The sequence below is a fragment of the Olea europaea genome, chromosome 1, assembly GCF_002742605.1.
Source record: "Olea europaea var. sylvestris chromosome 1, O_europaea_v1, whole genome shotgun sequence".
Taxonomy (NCBI): Eukaryota; Viridiplantae; Streptophyta; class Magnoliopsida; order Lamiales; family Oleaceae; genus Olea; species Olea europaea.
This window is the reverse complement of record NC_036237.1, coordinates 9,402,522-9,417,671: the sequence shown is the minus strand read 5'-3', so window position 1 is coordinate 9,417,671 and position 15,150 is coordinate 9,402,522. Positions and strand designations below refer to the sequence as shown.

General features: G+C 34.5%; 1 pseudogene; it reads left to right on the top strand.

Annotated features, from left to right (window-relative positions):
• Positions 1–10,104: 10,104 nt before the first annotated feature.
• On the top strand, positions 10,105–10,640 carry LOC111371999 (annotated as a pseudogene).
• The last annotated feature ends 4,510 nt before the right edge of the window (positions 10,641–15,150 follow it).

The following is a 15,150-nucleotide window of genomic DNA, read 5'->3' as shown; positions in this document are numbered from 1 at the left end:
GTTTATATTTTGTTATTAGTTTGGACTCTTATGATCTTGATTATTGATAATTTGAACTTGCTAAATGTTTTATACTTATATTTTTTATTTAAGTACACATTACTAACTTATGGATATTGTGCAAATCTGAAAACTTTAGTAATAGTACTAGAATCAAACCAAACCAAACCAGAATTGAATGGTCCGGTTCAATTTAGTTCCATATGTTAAAAAAATCATTTGGTTCCATTATCAAAAAATCATTGGTTCATAGTTCCACATGGTTCACTTGGAACCAGAACCAAATGGAACAATGTCCATCTCTAGTTGTGTTTCGCATTTGTATTGAGTGTTGCTTAGTAAATCGTTGAAGTATTAACTTTCTGGTCGTGATAATGTAATATTAAAACCGTTTTAGATTAATTACTGAGCCAATAATTGAAATGAATGTTATTTATGAATTTGTTCTTGGAAAAAATTTGATGGAATTACAAATTGAAATATATTTGGTACTAGTTGGTGTTTATAATGGAGAGAAACTTTGACTGATATATTTAATAAATTGGATTTGATTTTGATAAATATTGTTTGTTTAGTGAATCGTCGAACTTGAGGTTGTTTTGCACATTTTGTGTTTATGATAATTAAACATCAACTCTAGCTTCTCTTCCAACTTGTATATGATGAGTTTCAAAAAATTACTAAGAATTTTTTTTTTTTTAAAGAAATATAATCGAATCATAGCTTACCAAATGCAATTCAAAGATAATTTTCTTTCACATCTGTAATTGATGACATATTTTTGAACATAGGTTACACAGATATGAGCTCGTTCGGATGAAGGCCGGGTAGGTGAAATAAGGCTTTAGTGCACTTCCATGAGATGCAACGAACAGTGAGAAAGTGTAGAACGTCTTGTACGGGTCTATATTCTATCCACGATCCGCAGGGATGAATTTTATATTTTTCCTTACGGTGTAATATTATCGTCCAATTCAAACATTTGATGTGGCATTTATTCGAAACTGTTAATTAATGATGTATATTCGAAATTTATGTACACCAATCCTTCTTTTGCAATGAAGTCACTTGGCTCGCACTACTACGACGTAGGTCTGGATGACCGTAATTTCTTGTTTGTATTTGAAACGTGCAAGTGCCTTCGTAATACGAAAACATGGTTAAGATGATGAGCCATTAAAAGTGCCCAAAGCATGACAACCATGGTGCAACTAATTCACAAATGAGTTAATGTCTATTTCATTTTTATTTCATTCTACATCTAACATGTGCGTGAACATGATACCCCATTATTGTGAGACACTACTATTATAACCATGGTACGACTACTAGATTTTTCCTAGAGAATTTGAAGTGCACGAATCTAGATTTAGTGAATTGTACACATGATTTAAGAGTCTTGAAGGTCCTACTAATTATGGGGAAATGGGGGATAAATGTACACTAAATTAATTGAACCATCACACCAATTGCTTTTCAAATTTACAAGGAGATTGGATTTCGTGGTTGGGTAGATGATGACCACAATTGCTTCCCCCCTTCAAGTTGCTTATAAATACAGTGTGAGTTCATTTTCATTTATAAATAACCTCGTTGAATAGCATTGTGAAACTTTCAACTTCTCGCATACACATTTCATTTCATCAATAATTTACTATATCGACATAATGAGTTCGTCCACAAAAAGCACCAAATCGTTCAACATGAATGAGCCATTGCCAGTTCCCGGTTCATCTCCATTATTTCCAATCTACATTTCATCAGACGATGAGGAAGTTAACCCTCGTATGGGTAGGAGAGTCATCTCTCCTGTTTCTTTTCCCAACTTGAAAGATTTTGCAAGTGAAGGTGCGCAATCACCGAACAGCGTGCTCAATGTGGTGTTCGAGGTTGACACTGGATACAAGAGAGAGATCGACGATAGGGTGGCGTACGTCCTCCAGAATGAGGTCATTATCATCTCGTCGGAAGAGTCAAGTGAAGACAGCGAGAGAGAAGGTTTAGTTGTTGATTACAAATGAAGTGACACCCATGGAATGTAGTAAATAAGTTATATAGTCCAGTCCTTTGTAGGGATGAATTTGGTTAACACGGAATCAAAAAGTCAGCATGACCATGTCCCAAAGAAGTAATCCGAGTAGTGTATTTTGTATACTCCTGTCCAACTGTCGAGAATTACAGAAACGATCTATCAGGAATGACAAATTAACCGTCAGGTTGTAATGCATTATGTTGTAAATGGATCCGTATTTTACAGTACGTTGAGTGGATGTTATGACATGGTGTTTTTCATGAGCTGAATTTACTCCACAAATTATGATGTTGCAAATTATAATAAATTTCATTGGGATTGAAAAAAAGCATTTTTAAGTGGACAAAAGGGAGAAGTGGTTTCGCGTCCTCCCTTCAGGTATATTGAACGACTGTAGAGTTGGAGGGTTAATTGTACGTTTTCAAAAATATTATGTCATAACTTTTTACTTATGTTTATTCTGAATAATGTAAGTAGATAATGTGTATGCAAACACCATAGGTTGATCAGATGTTAAGAAATGGGATTCATCATGTGCTCAATTCAGTCAACTATTTACAATGTTGCAATTTAGAATTTATTTGGCTGGGGATTGAAGAAAGCATTTTTAAGTAAATAGTGATTGATACAAAGTTTTGCTTACTACCTTCAAGTATTTTGAACGACCGTACAGTTAGAGGGTTAATTGTACGTTTTTAAAGATATTGTGTCAAATATGTTTCCATACGTTGTTTTCCGTTCACAAAATCTACAGTTTACCATGTACGTGAAGCTGATCTTGAATGTTGTGCATGGTTTCGTCAATTGTTGAGAATGAAGAAAATATCTGCCGGGATCGACAGTTTAACGTGTGGAGATATTGCATAGGTGTTGAATATGCGAGTCTGAAATTTGTATGTGCACAAAAGGATGCCAAACGTCCAGAAATGATAATTATCACAAACTTTATAAGATAACTTCATAATGTACAATGCAGTACGAAACATTGAACATACATCGTCGATTACACTAGAAACCTCTAAGGAACTTGTGATACATTAGGGTTTGAACACATGCTTCGATTATAACCCATTCGACCACAGTTAGTGCATTTCCTGCTCAACCATGCAAACTCGTATCTAGAACACCTACGTCAAGTCAGTGGTCTACCTAGAGGACGACGTACTATTGGTGGCAAAATAGGAGTACATGTAATTAGCTCGGAACAATCCAGTTCACTTCACGTCCAACATGATATATAGCTTCGTTATAGACACCCCTCCAGTATTCAAGATGAGTAATAAGGGAAACATAGGTCGTACATAGACTTTCCTCTGAAGCAAGTAGCACGAGTTGTATGAACACATGGTATACGGTTAAGTTGGAACTCATGACTTCGGAAAAGTCAACTATGTCCATGTCGTTGGATATTCCAACCTGGGTTAAGTTGTTTGTCAACAAATGGGCTTTAAGCCTAGTTCCATTTCCAAATTTCGTCCGTAACTTGTTATCCATCCTCGGCGTCAATACGATACTACATTCGATCGCATTTGTTCGACGTTCGTAAAACCACTTCTACATAGTAGTCCGAATGTGTTCGACCAAGCAAGTTATCGGTAATGAACGGGTTTGTCTCAACATGGAGTACAAAGACTCTATATTGTTGTTCGTCATAATATTGTAACAGTGGCCAATAAATAGTGCTCGTGACCAAAGCGAATAACTTGCTCACTCTAAGTGTCCATGTGCTCTTGTACTCACACTACAAATCTGTCCCATGAGTCTTTCAAAGTCCTCGACCCGATAAATTATAGCAGCTTGTTTGAATAAAAATATTACACTTGCGTTACTGTATCGCTGTATTAGGCTCTTTTCGAGATGCCAGATACAACAACCATTGTGAGACAACGGAAACAACTGAGTAATAGCTTTTTCAATACTCTTTTTCCTAAATCCCCTATATGGTCTTTCAAGTTGGACATAAACCACTTCCAAGATTTATTGGTTTCAGCATCCACGATCCCCCATGCCAACGGATAAATTTGTTTGTTACCATCTTGGGCAGCTACCACTAGAAATGTACCTTTGTATGGATCCTTTAAGCGACTGTCATCAACATAAATAACGGGTCTCAAGTACTGCCTGTAATCACGAATACTTGCACCAAAAGCTAGAAAGAAGTAATGAAACCTATGAAGAGAATCAACTTCGATGTGAGTTACTATCCCCGAGTTACTCTCTCCTGCGACGTGGCAGTACGAAGATAATTTCTAAAAAATGTTCCCCGATATACCATGTAGCATATTTAAGGCATGAAGCTTCCCCTTACGTGCTTTGCTGTAATTGATTTTCATATTGAACTCACGTTCGATATCACGTGCAATAGCAGTAGGGTCATACGATCGGTATGGAGTATCCAATTTTCCCAAAATATGTTCGGCAATCACAGAACTAGTGGCATGCCGATGTGCATTACGACGAAAATCAAGGGAACATGTGTGAACTCTAATGAATTTATGGATCATGAAGATTGCAAATTGCTTGATAGTAGAAGCACGTAACATCCACTCGCAATTATCGTCCATACATACAACAGTTAACATTTTCATGCCTGACCTACTTACCTAAAATTGGAACTTCTCTTGCAATGCAAGTACACGAATCTTCGAGTACAACTATTTCTTGCTAAAGAATATTTGCTTTTCGGTGAGAACGGATGTATTTACAGCTGTAATCCACTCATCTTTGCACGAAGTTATGGAATGTGATGACATTAGCTCGTCAATGTCAGAAATAATAACATCATCTGTACCATGTATCGGGTTGTCTAAGTGCTCATCGGATGCTGCAGCCTCGATATGGTCAATTGGAGGTTCGGTGCTTCGATCTTCGACACACTGTGCTGATGATTGAGCTCATCATGTTGTATGTTATGGGGACATTCCGCTGGGCCGAAAAAGTTCCCTGCACAGTTTGCATCTCTCGTCATGTCAACACTTGGGAGCTCGATTTCCAAAATAGTAACGTAGAGTGCAGTTTCCTTATGAACATATATGTACCAATTTAGGTCCTCATCGTAGCATATCTTGGCCGGAGGTATATTCAAGTTCGAGACCTTGAACTTCATTTCGATTTCATTGCGGGGTTCAACGATACCAAGTTTGTTCTTCAACCGTAACACAAGTTCTGCTACGGTAATACTTCTTGGCGCTAAAATGGAAATGATTTTGTCCCCTCTCCACTTCCATTCATCATCCCCGCGAACAAAGTTTTCCCCATGCTAAACGATGAATTTCAAATCATGACTTATACCTGAAATGTTAGAACTACAGAAGTGAGAATTCTACACATCATATGTCGACATTTAATACCATCAAATTGACGCATGTGAATACTTAGATCCATGTAGTACCAAAATGAAAAAGGTTGACAATAGTTTTCAGGTGTCGAAATCGACAATTAAATTGTCTATCCCGACAGTTAAAATGTCTAATCCGACAGTTTCAAAGATACCGCTCGACAATTAAACTGCTGGGGAAGCTAAAAAAAACATGTGTTTGACTGTTTGAAGAATTTATTGAAAACATTAATGGTGATAATCAATTCTAAACTACAACATCACAGTATCTTCCCGCAAATAAAGAAGGTATAACTCGATGCTTCATTAAATATGGAATCTTTTACATTTTGTAGAGAATATCGGTATTTTTTTCCCTTTCTAAAATATATCAAAAATAAAACACATCAATGAATAAGAGATTCAAAAATGTCAATTAAATATGATTATATTGTATTGACCATTTAAAGTAATAAAGTATGATATGAATATATTTTTTCTTCTAGTAACTCAACTTTGAGATTGATCAATGGCTTTCCTTGTTGTCTTATTGATAATGGAATGGAGATGAAGAAGAAGCTCTTTGAATTCGTATGTGTGTGTATGTGTGTGTTTTTTGTAAAGATTTCACCCTTTTTTTAATCAAAAATTCATATTCTACAATATAATATTCATATCTTCAATGTTAAAAACAAATAAAAATAATAATCACATCACACCATTAATTGCATTCAAATCAAGCATTTATTGCTCCTAAAAAAGTATTAAAGGGTAAAATGGACATTTTGTAGGAAAAAAGTGACATTTTTGGAAGAAATTGGTGCAAGTCAATTTTTTTTGTGCATTTTCAATTTTAGTGACATTTATGTAAATTCCCCTTAATATTTTATAACTGGGTGAAGAGGTTGGAGATAAGAGCTCAACATTTTGTGCATTATTGCAACATGGGGTCCGTCACAAAAAGAACGGGAATTCTTTTTCTAATTATGGATTTCAATTTTGACAATTTTTGTACCATTTTTAAAGAATAATACTATTTAATATGAAGGACGATAGAGCACTAATTTAGATGACTAACTTGCTCAATTAAATTAATAATGTAACCTTACATTTAAATAAATATGTCATTTAATGTCATGTACTTGCTACTTACTCTTTCTTAAATTCAACTATTGATCTTGAACTTACGAATATGATATTACGCACCTATGTGAAAGCCAATTAAGTATTCTAGTGGAATGTTACTTGTCAAATGCGAAAAGGATAAGAACTAGATAAACTAATTCAAATATATTGCAAAAAATAAAATTTCTCAATAACTAAGAAATGGTAGCCATCATTTGTCTTTTCATAAGATAAAGAGTAGCGAAATCAATGTGGTTTGTAGGCTATTGGGTCGGCTCGAAGGTTTATTCAGTGAGCACCCAAAAGGTAGCGGCTGCGGATTCCTCCAAAAAAAAAAAAAAATGAGTAGCGAAATCAAAATGAAACAAGTCTTCATTATTGTGTGAACTGCATGCCATGCACTTTGCACTGGTTGAAAAGTGTTGGTATTAACAATCCCAAACAATAGACAAAAAATTAAAGAACATTGAAGATTTTTCGTCCTTATACCCTGATGTTCATCCAAAAAGGGCTAATCACCACATTGAGCATCCACTAAAGTGGTTATCGCTTCAATCCACTAAAGTGGTTATCGCTTCAATCCACTAAAAACTAGTAAAGAGTACCAATACAAGAATTACAACACAAAGAATCATATAGGTCTTACTTTCATACCAAATTTCTTCTCTGAAATACCCTTAAAAGATTTTACTAAGTAACCAAGAGTTACTGCTCAACAGAATCAACCTCTCATAAATGTAAAATATGCTAGATTTCACCGAGAACATCTAGAAGAAAACGATCACATATAAAAATCAGAGGTTTCCCTTTGAGAGAAAACAGAAATGAAAGAAATAAGAAAACCATAGAACTCTTGCTTCTTTGTAGACAATGAAGGGTCATTAGAATATAAACAATCACAATGCATTCAATGGTTACTTCACCACCACGTGGCATCATCCAAGCCATTCATTAAAAACGCATTTCAGTATGCCCAATTAATAAGTAATCGGGTCACATTCCTTTAAGTGGGCTTTAAATTGGGCTATATCATTGGACTACAAGATGTTAAGCACCATACTTAGGGCCGTCAACGAGCCCGAGCCGACTCGGGCTCAGCTCGAGCTTTTTAAAGACTTGCTTTTTTTTTTGCTCGAGTCGAGTTGAGCAAAAGCTCGACCAAAAAATCGAGGTTTGGCCTGAACTTTCAGCTCAGGAGGCTCGACTCTTCTTTTCTTTTTTTCTTTTTTCTTTTTTTTTTTTGAAGGCAAGCTGCGGGCTACCTTTAAACAAGCAGCCACGCTGCCTAAGGCAACTCTTTTTTTTTTTTTTTTTTCTCAAGCTCTTTGAAGAAAAAGAAGAAATGGATTTCATGACTAGAAAATCGAAGGATATACACACATGTTCATTGAATTTATCTTATCTCAATTTATGTTACAAAATAAACTACAAAATTCTTTCATAAATAGCTTGTTAGTCTATTTACAACAAAGCAGAATGTCGAACACGATTTAGGGTATCGTTAGAATATTGACAGTCAATTTTTCAATATCCATAATTCCAAACACACGATTATCGCCCAAGCATAGAGATGCAGTTCAATGAGTTTGGTAAAATGATAAATCCAAGCTCTGAAATTAGAACTATGAATCCTTGAGTTTGATCGATTCTGGCGAGTAGAATTTATTGTTCTCCTCTATGCTGTTTTGTGATTATGATAATTTGTTGTGTTCTCTCCCTGGTTAGACCATTGAGTCCAGCAAATTTAAATTAAGAGCCTTTCCTTATAACAGTTGATGAGTTAAAGAAATTGGCCCTTTTTGTATCATCATATAAACTTGTATTTGACGGTTAATGCAATGAGAAAAGGAAAGAAAATATACCATGGAAACTATTTGATTTAAGTGAGGCCAGTAGATCATATATATATATATATATATATACTGAATAATTTTGAAAATAAACATTTTGAAATTATGAAATTGTAAATTACAAGCTAAAATCTATATAATCATATAAGAACGCGAATTGGGCGGGTAATATTTAAGTTATAAAACAAATAAATAATGGAAAAAAAGTGTAGTATTGACATGAAAAAGACGTGCAAATTCCGTATAAAACTGGATGCTCCATCTAAAACTTAGAGACGAAAAATCAGTGTAAAGAACTAGATTCAACACCTATACCCAAACATACAAGAGCTCTACTACCCCTATTTGACAGATGAATGCATGGACATGCATTCACATATCATTCTACTTGTAGAGATTCATATGTGCGAGTAGAATAATTCAAAATACGATAATACCCCACTTAATTTTTCAATATCATTGTGAATAATTCAAAATACAATAATGCGTTGTAATAATCCTTCGATCAAATGACAAACGCTCAACATTCATGGTGAATGTTGATTGAAGAGAGGCATGTTTTACTTTTTCTTTTTCTATTTTTCTGTTTGTTTTATGTTAATTAAAAAAAATATACTTGAGCAAAAAGTCCCCTAAATACTTTATTGTTGAAAAATTGAATATTTGTTAGTTACTTGCATAATTAATGACAAATGAAAACAAGAATAAAGATCCAAGTACAAGAAAAATTTAACAGAATGTACCGATACTGATGTGACAAAAAGTTATTGAACTGTTTTTTTTTCCTATCTTCGAATGATGTTGTGCCATGTGTTGTTTGTAAGAATTTTTCGTCAAAAAATTATGCATTTAACCCCCGTTTGAACCCCATTATTTGTAAATTATAATGAGATGAATAGTGTTGTTTTGAAAAATGAGTGGTTGAAAAGTTTTTGATTTACGTGTAATATTATTTTATTGAAAATTGTGTGGTTAAAAGTATGAGAGGGAAAAATTTAATTTAATGTAATGAGAAATAATGGAGCTCAAACAGGGGCTTATAGTATGATTGAATTAATGTATCACAATCCTCTACGTTTAAAATTTGATTCTAAAAATGGACAATCCCATTAAAGTATTCAGACAAAAAGATTCACTCAATCACACATTTTCCATCACTAACGTCGTACCTTTTTTTTAAAAAAAATAAATAAATAATTTATATTTCCTCTTTCACCTTTGAGATGGAGGATGAATTGACCTTTATGCCCTTAATATGGAAGGCAACCCTTCTTCCCATTCAAACAATAGTATTTAGGGTGAGAGCTGATCATTGAATGACTCACAAGTGGACGATATGGATCATTTTTTAGCATATACTTTTTTAGAAATTTTGCTATAAATAATCTCCAATTCTATTGCTGCCATCCAATTTTTCCTCCATCAGAAGTCCTAAAATCTGATACTTCTGAATTTGGATTAATTTTCATTTGGTGGTTACGATCCACAGCTCGTAAGGTACAACCTCACAGCTACTCGACAGTTCTTCACGTATGACTCTTTAATCTCTCTATTTCTAGATCTTTTCGTGCCATTGCTTATTACTATTATTTTTTAGGCTATTTTTGATGGTTGACAAAATAATATTTATATCAATCATTTCAAAAACAGATTTTAAAATTATTGGAAATTAATGGCTTGAATTTTGCTGACACTTATTTTGTCAATCAAATTTGTAAACACACTTTGTACAAATAGCAAAAAAATATTCCAAATAAAATTTGAATTTGGTTGGAATAAGGATGAGCTTTGTCTCGACTGCTGAAGTTTGTGATACAAATCCACAGCTTATCTCGAGTAGTGAGCTTCGAGCGCTCCAGCTAATTTTCCAGATATATTGAAGGCGCCCAGTATTTTGTGGACCAATCGTCACTCTGAAAGTATTTGAAGATAATGTTTTGATTCGTAATTTTCTCGAGGAGAAAGGTAATGGAAGAGTTCTGGTTATTGACGGGGGTGGTAGTTTGAGATGTGCAATATTGGGTGGTAATCCTGTGGTGCACACTCAGAATAATGGATGGGCATGCATAATAGTGAACGGTTGTATCAGGGATGTAGATGAAATAAATGGTTGTGATATTGGGGTGAGAGCTCTGGCTTCACACCCAATAAAAGCTAATAGGAGGGGAATTGGTGGAGATAAGCACATGCATGTTACTATGGCTTGGACTAGAATTTGTGACGGAGAATGGCTTTATGCAGACACCGATGGTATTCTTATTTCTAAAATCGAGTTATCTATGTAAGAGCACATAAATGTGCATTGTGATATGCTGTGATTGCTGCCTTTTGTATCATATTCTATTTTATATATAAACTGGAACTACCAAGTATGTAATATATTTTTTTTATCGGTAAATGTGAATTATGTTGATCAAAATTATATACACATACACCGAGCATTCCCAAGCTTACAACTCTAAATCAAGTGTATATACAACCACACCAGGCATTCCTGGGCAAAACAAATTGTGGATAAGAAATTAAAACAATTACAAACTAGAGACCCATAGTTAAGGACTCTTATTGAATCAAAACATTCAAATACAAAAAAATGACTTTGTATACGTATGTTTTGATTCATTGAACAATACTATCAATTTGCGATTTAAGATCATCAAAAATCTTTCTATTTCTTACAGTTCAAATGTGTTAAACGGTCATAGTAAGTGCATAGCCAAGAAGTGCCCCGACTTTCCTTTTTAATCCACTTCAATGCACTGGGAAGTGTAGACATAGACCACCGAAGACCCAACCATGCACAGATAATTTTCCAAACTGATTGGCAGAACAGGCAGTCGAAGAACAAGTGACCTATAGTCTCATCCATATATTAACAAAATGAGCGTTTTCGGTCAATCTAAAGATGCAATCTGTCCTTTGTAAGCAATTTAGACTTAGCTGCTAACCATACGATAAAAACGTGCTTTGGTTTACATATATGTTCCAAACAGAGTTGGCCCAGGTTATCTTTGTTCCCTTCGGCCTGAAGTACTCATATGCGCCAGAAATATTGAATCTACCGTGTACTGTCTAGGGATAGCAATGGGTCGGGTTTGGGTTGGGGCAGCTGCTTACACCGTTTGCCGTCTCTTTTTTTATATTTTCAAAATTTCGAGTTATTTTATTATTAGAGAATGAAATACATTTTCAACGGGTGAATTGTCCAAAAATAAAGTTATTTTTAATTTTTTTTCCTCCCCGCCCATCGAGGCGGCGTGAGGCAGATTTTTTTGCTATTAGTAGTACTTTCCAGCTAGACAATTTATGAACGGCCGCATGTGTACTTTATTCATCCCTAATAATGCAATCTCTAATTTCCAGCAGTTTTTTAAAGAGAGGGGAATCATGTTTCATTGGCATATACATCCAAATGCAACTACAACGAAGGTACACTTGATTAACCCATTTAATCCACAAAGTCTCTTTCTTGCAATGAATATTCAAAGTGTTTTGGCTAGTAGCGCAGAATTCCAGCCCTTGATATCCTTAAGTCCAAGTCCACCTTCATCTTTAGTAGGCATGTATTGCTCCAAGCAATAGCGACCAATGCTTTGTTAGATCTACAAAGAAAGTTCCGAAAAAGTGTGATGACTCTAGAAGCAACCGTGGCTGGAATGGAAAAGATGGATAACCAAAAACAGTCAACCCCTTGGAGCACGGCTTTCACAAGCTCCGTTCTCCCTGCATAAGATAAAGATGCCCTAGACTAAGCACCAATATAAGCTGTGATTTTGTTTATTAGTACATCATAAGTGCTAATTTTCAACTTTTCCACCGTAAGACAAATACCTAAGTAGTGAAAAAGCATAGAACCTTTGGGATGTTAGCAATCTCATAAATTTCATCCATCTCTTGCCCACGAACCTCCGCCATGTACAAGTTAGACTTATCAAAATTCATCCTTAGCCCCGACATATTGCCAGAATCAGCCAAGCAACTCATCAAAATACTAGCAAAAAGTATCAAATCATTTGCAAAAGCAAAGTGCGTAATCTTTATAGGAGCACATTTGGGATGGAAATTAAATTCACTATTATCTGTAGCTCCCCTCATCATCCTAAAAAAAATATTGAAGGCACAAGACTGTTGGGTTTTGATACCCAATAAATTCAAGGTTATGATGTTAACGTGGGATTATATATTTTATAGGTTTAAGCCGATGAATGAAATAAGTATCAACAACCAATTTAAATTTCAGTTGTAGGGTGACATTAGGATTGGAGATATCGTGAAAGGGTAACATTGCTTGTGCTAGAAATTTAGGAGTTATTTACTATATTTGAAGTGTTGAAGTTGATTGCAAGTTTGTAATTGGTTTTGTGCTCTAATTGTCATATAATCACTGTGTGAGACTGCATTGCGTGAAAATTTGAATTTTTTGTTTACATATCTTTGTATTGCTTGATTATCTTGTTAGAACATTTAGATTTGATCTGTTTGAATATTTTCTTAATTTAAGATCGTGAATCTTATGAAACTTTGGGAATCTAAAACGGTGTATATTACGGCCTTTGGATTACTTTGTATGACCTATCATGTGCATATAGTCATTTTGTTTTCGTAAAATGTCTTCACATTTCGAAATTGAAATTTTCAATGGGAAATGAGATTTTTCAATTTGGCAACAAAAGATGAAGGAGGTTTTGGTTCAACAAAAAGTTTCAAAAGCTATAGATGGCAAATTTCCTATAAATTTGACAGAACACAAAAAGAAGAATATGATGAATTTGCTTACATTTCAATTATTTTACACCTATCTAACACTATCTTAAAAAATGTTGGAAAACTTGATTCTACAAAAGAACTTTGACAAGAGTTGAAAAACTTATATTTGCTTAAATCTATCCTAAAAATTTGTACTTGTTTGAACGATTTTTCAGATTTAAAATGGATCGTTCAAAGGATCATGATGACAACTGAGATATTTTTAACAAACTTATTCAAGATATTATTAATTATGACGAAAATGTATTTGAAACATATAAAGTCATTATTTTACTTAATTACATGCTTGATTCATATAGAGAGGTTAAAAATGCAATCAAGTATGGTAGAGACACATTAACACCCAAGATTGTCATAAACTCCCTTAAGGGTAAGGAGATGAAGATTAAAACTAAAAAGAGAGATAAGAGGTGTGGTGAGTTACATATAATAAGACGTATAATAAAGTTTAAGCAAATGAATTTAGGTATAACTCAAGATAGTAGTGATTCAAATGATGACCCTAGTGAGGTTTATTGAGAGTAAACCTAGTTACTGCATGTGCATCTGTGTATAATTCTTTCTGCATGTTTATGATTGCCTAACTTTGTTGCATAATTATATGCTACATTTCAATGTATTTGATATATGCATTTACATGAATTTGAGTCAATATAATTACTTGGTGTAATTGTTTGTATGCATAGCGGGTCGGGATGCATTAGCAGTATGTTGTATGTCTTTTGGTAGGGTGGAGTATAGATGTCTGAGGTACATTGGTGGTTTGTACCAGGGATCTAGAGTGTGACATTTGAATCACGAGTGAATATGTGATTAAATGTTGGAGTCCTTTATTTGTAAAGAGATCTTGATTAGATGGAGTGTGAGAGAGATATTTTTATTACTTCTGTTAGGTAGAGACCCATTATCCACGTAGGTTGAGAGAAGTGATGTGGTGATAGAGGATTATCCCGAGAACTTAGGATCTATTGTAATTTACCAATTAGACATGAGTTGAGCGATCAGTCTAGTGAGCATGGTAGGTAATGAGAGGAGATATGTGTTCTCGAAATATGAGCAACATGGAATAAGATTAGATAAGTGTGGTAAGATCTTTTCGTCTGAGTCATTTATGCATGTGTTGGTCGTTTATTGATTAACATAGTATTAATATGCGATTTTGTGTGAACATTTTTTTTTTTTTTTGGAAAAGATCTGTGTGTTATCCTATGTTATATCGAATTACGTATTTATCTGTTTTTGATTGATTACTGTGAATATTTGCTTCTACCTGGTTATTCTTAACCTTAAACTTGGTGAGTATATAGAGCAAGTATGGTATGCGTTTCGAGTTCGAAACACGAGGTAAGATCTATGATTTCAATTTTATTGGCTACCTTGATTATGCAAGTAATAACTATATGTTTTGATTGCTTACAAGTTTATTGGGTATCAAAGTGGATATTTGTTGAATTTTGATACCCAATAAATCTCGGGCTGTGATATTAGCGTGAGAATATATATTTCATAGTCTAGGCCGATGAATGAAATAAATATCAACAACTAAATACACAGGCTCTACCCAATTCATTTATATCCCTCTTGGATATCTTTGAATGTTGGACTGTTTAGCTTTGTTATTGGTTCAATTAAAAGCCTAACCTAACCCTATTTATATGGTTATAACTCCAGCCATTTTCTAGTGTGATTTGTGTGTAAAAAGAGGTGAAAAAACGTGTGCCATAGAAGGGTGAAAATGGCTCCTTTGTGGTACCCAAAACCGGTGGATTTCTTTGTGAATTTTGGTCTCCTTCTTGTGCCTTTTTTCATTGTCTTTTCCTTTGCCTTTGTAGCTACAAATCATCACCGCTATTAGGTCCTTTGTAAGTGAGATTGAGAAGCAATAGAGGTGAATATATTGGTTGTGGATCGAAACTGGTTGGATTGGTGGTTGGTACTTGGTAGAGAAATGTAACGTTGAATTGAGCCCGAAGAACACCGTTTTGACGATTCTTAGAGCAAGCTTCTGCGACAAAGACAAATAAAAATGAGAAAGAGGATAACCTTGGCAAAGACCTCCC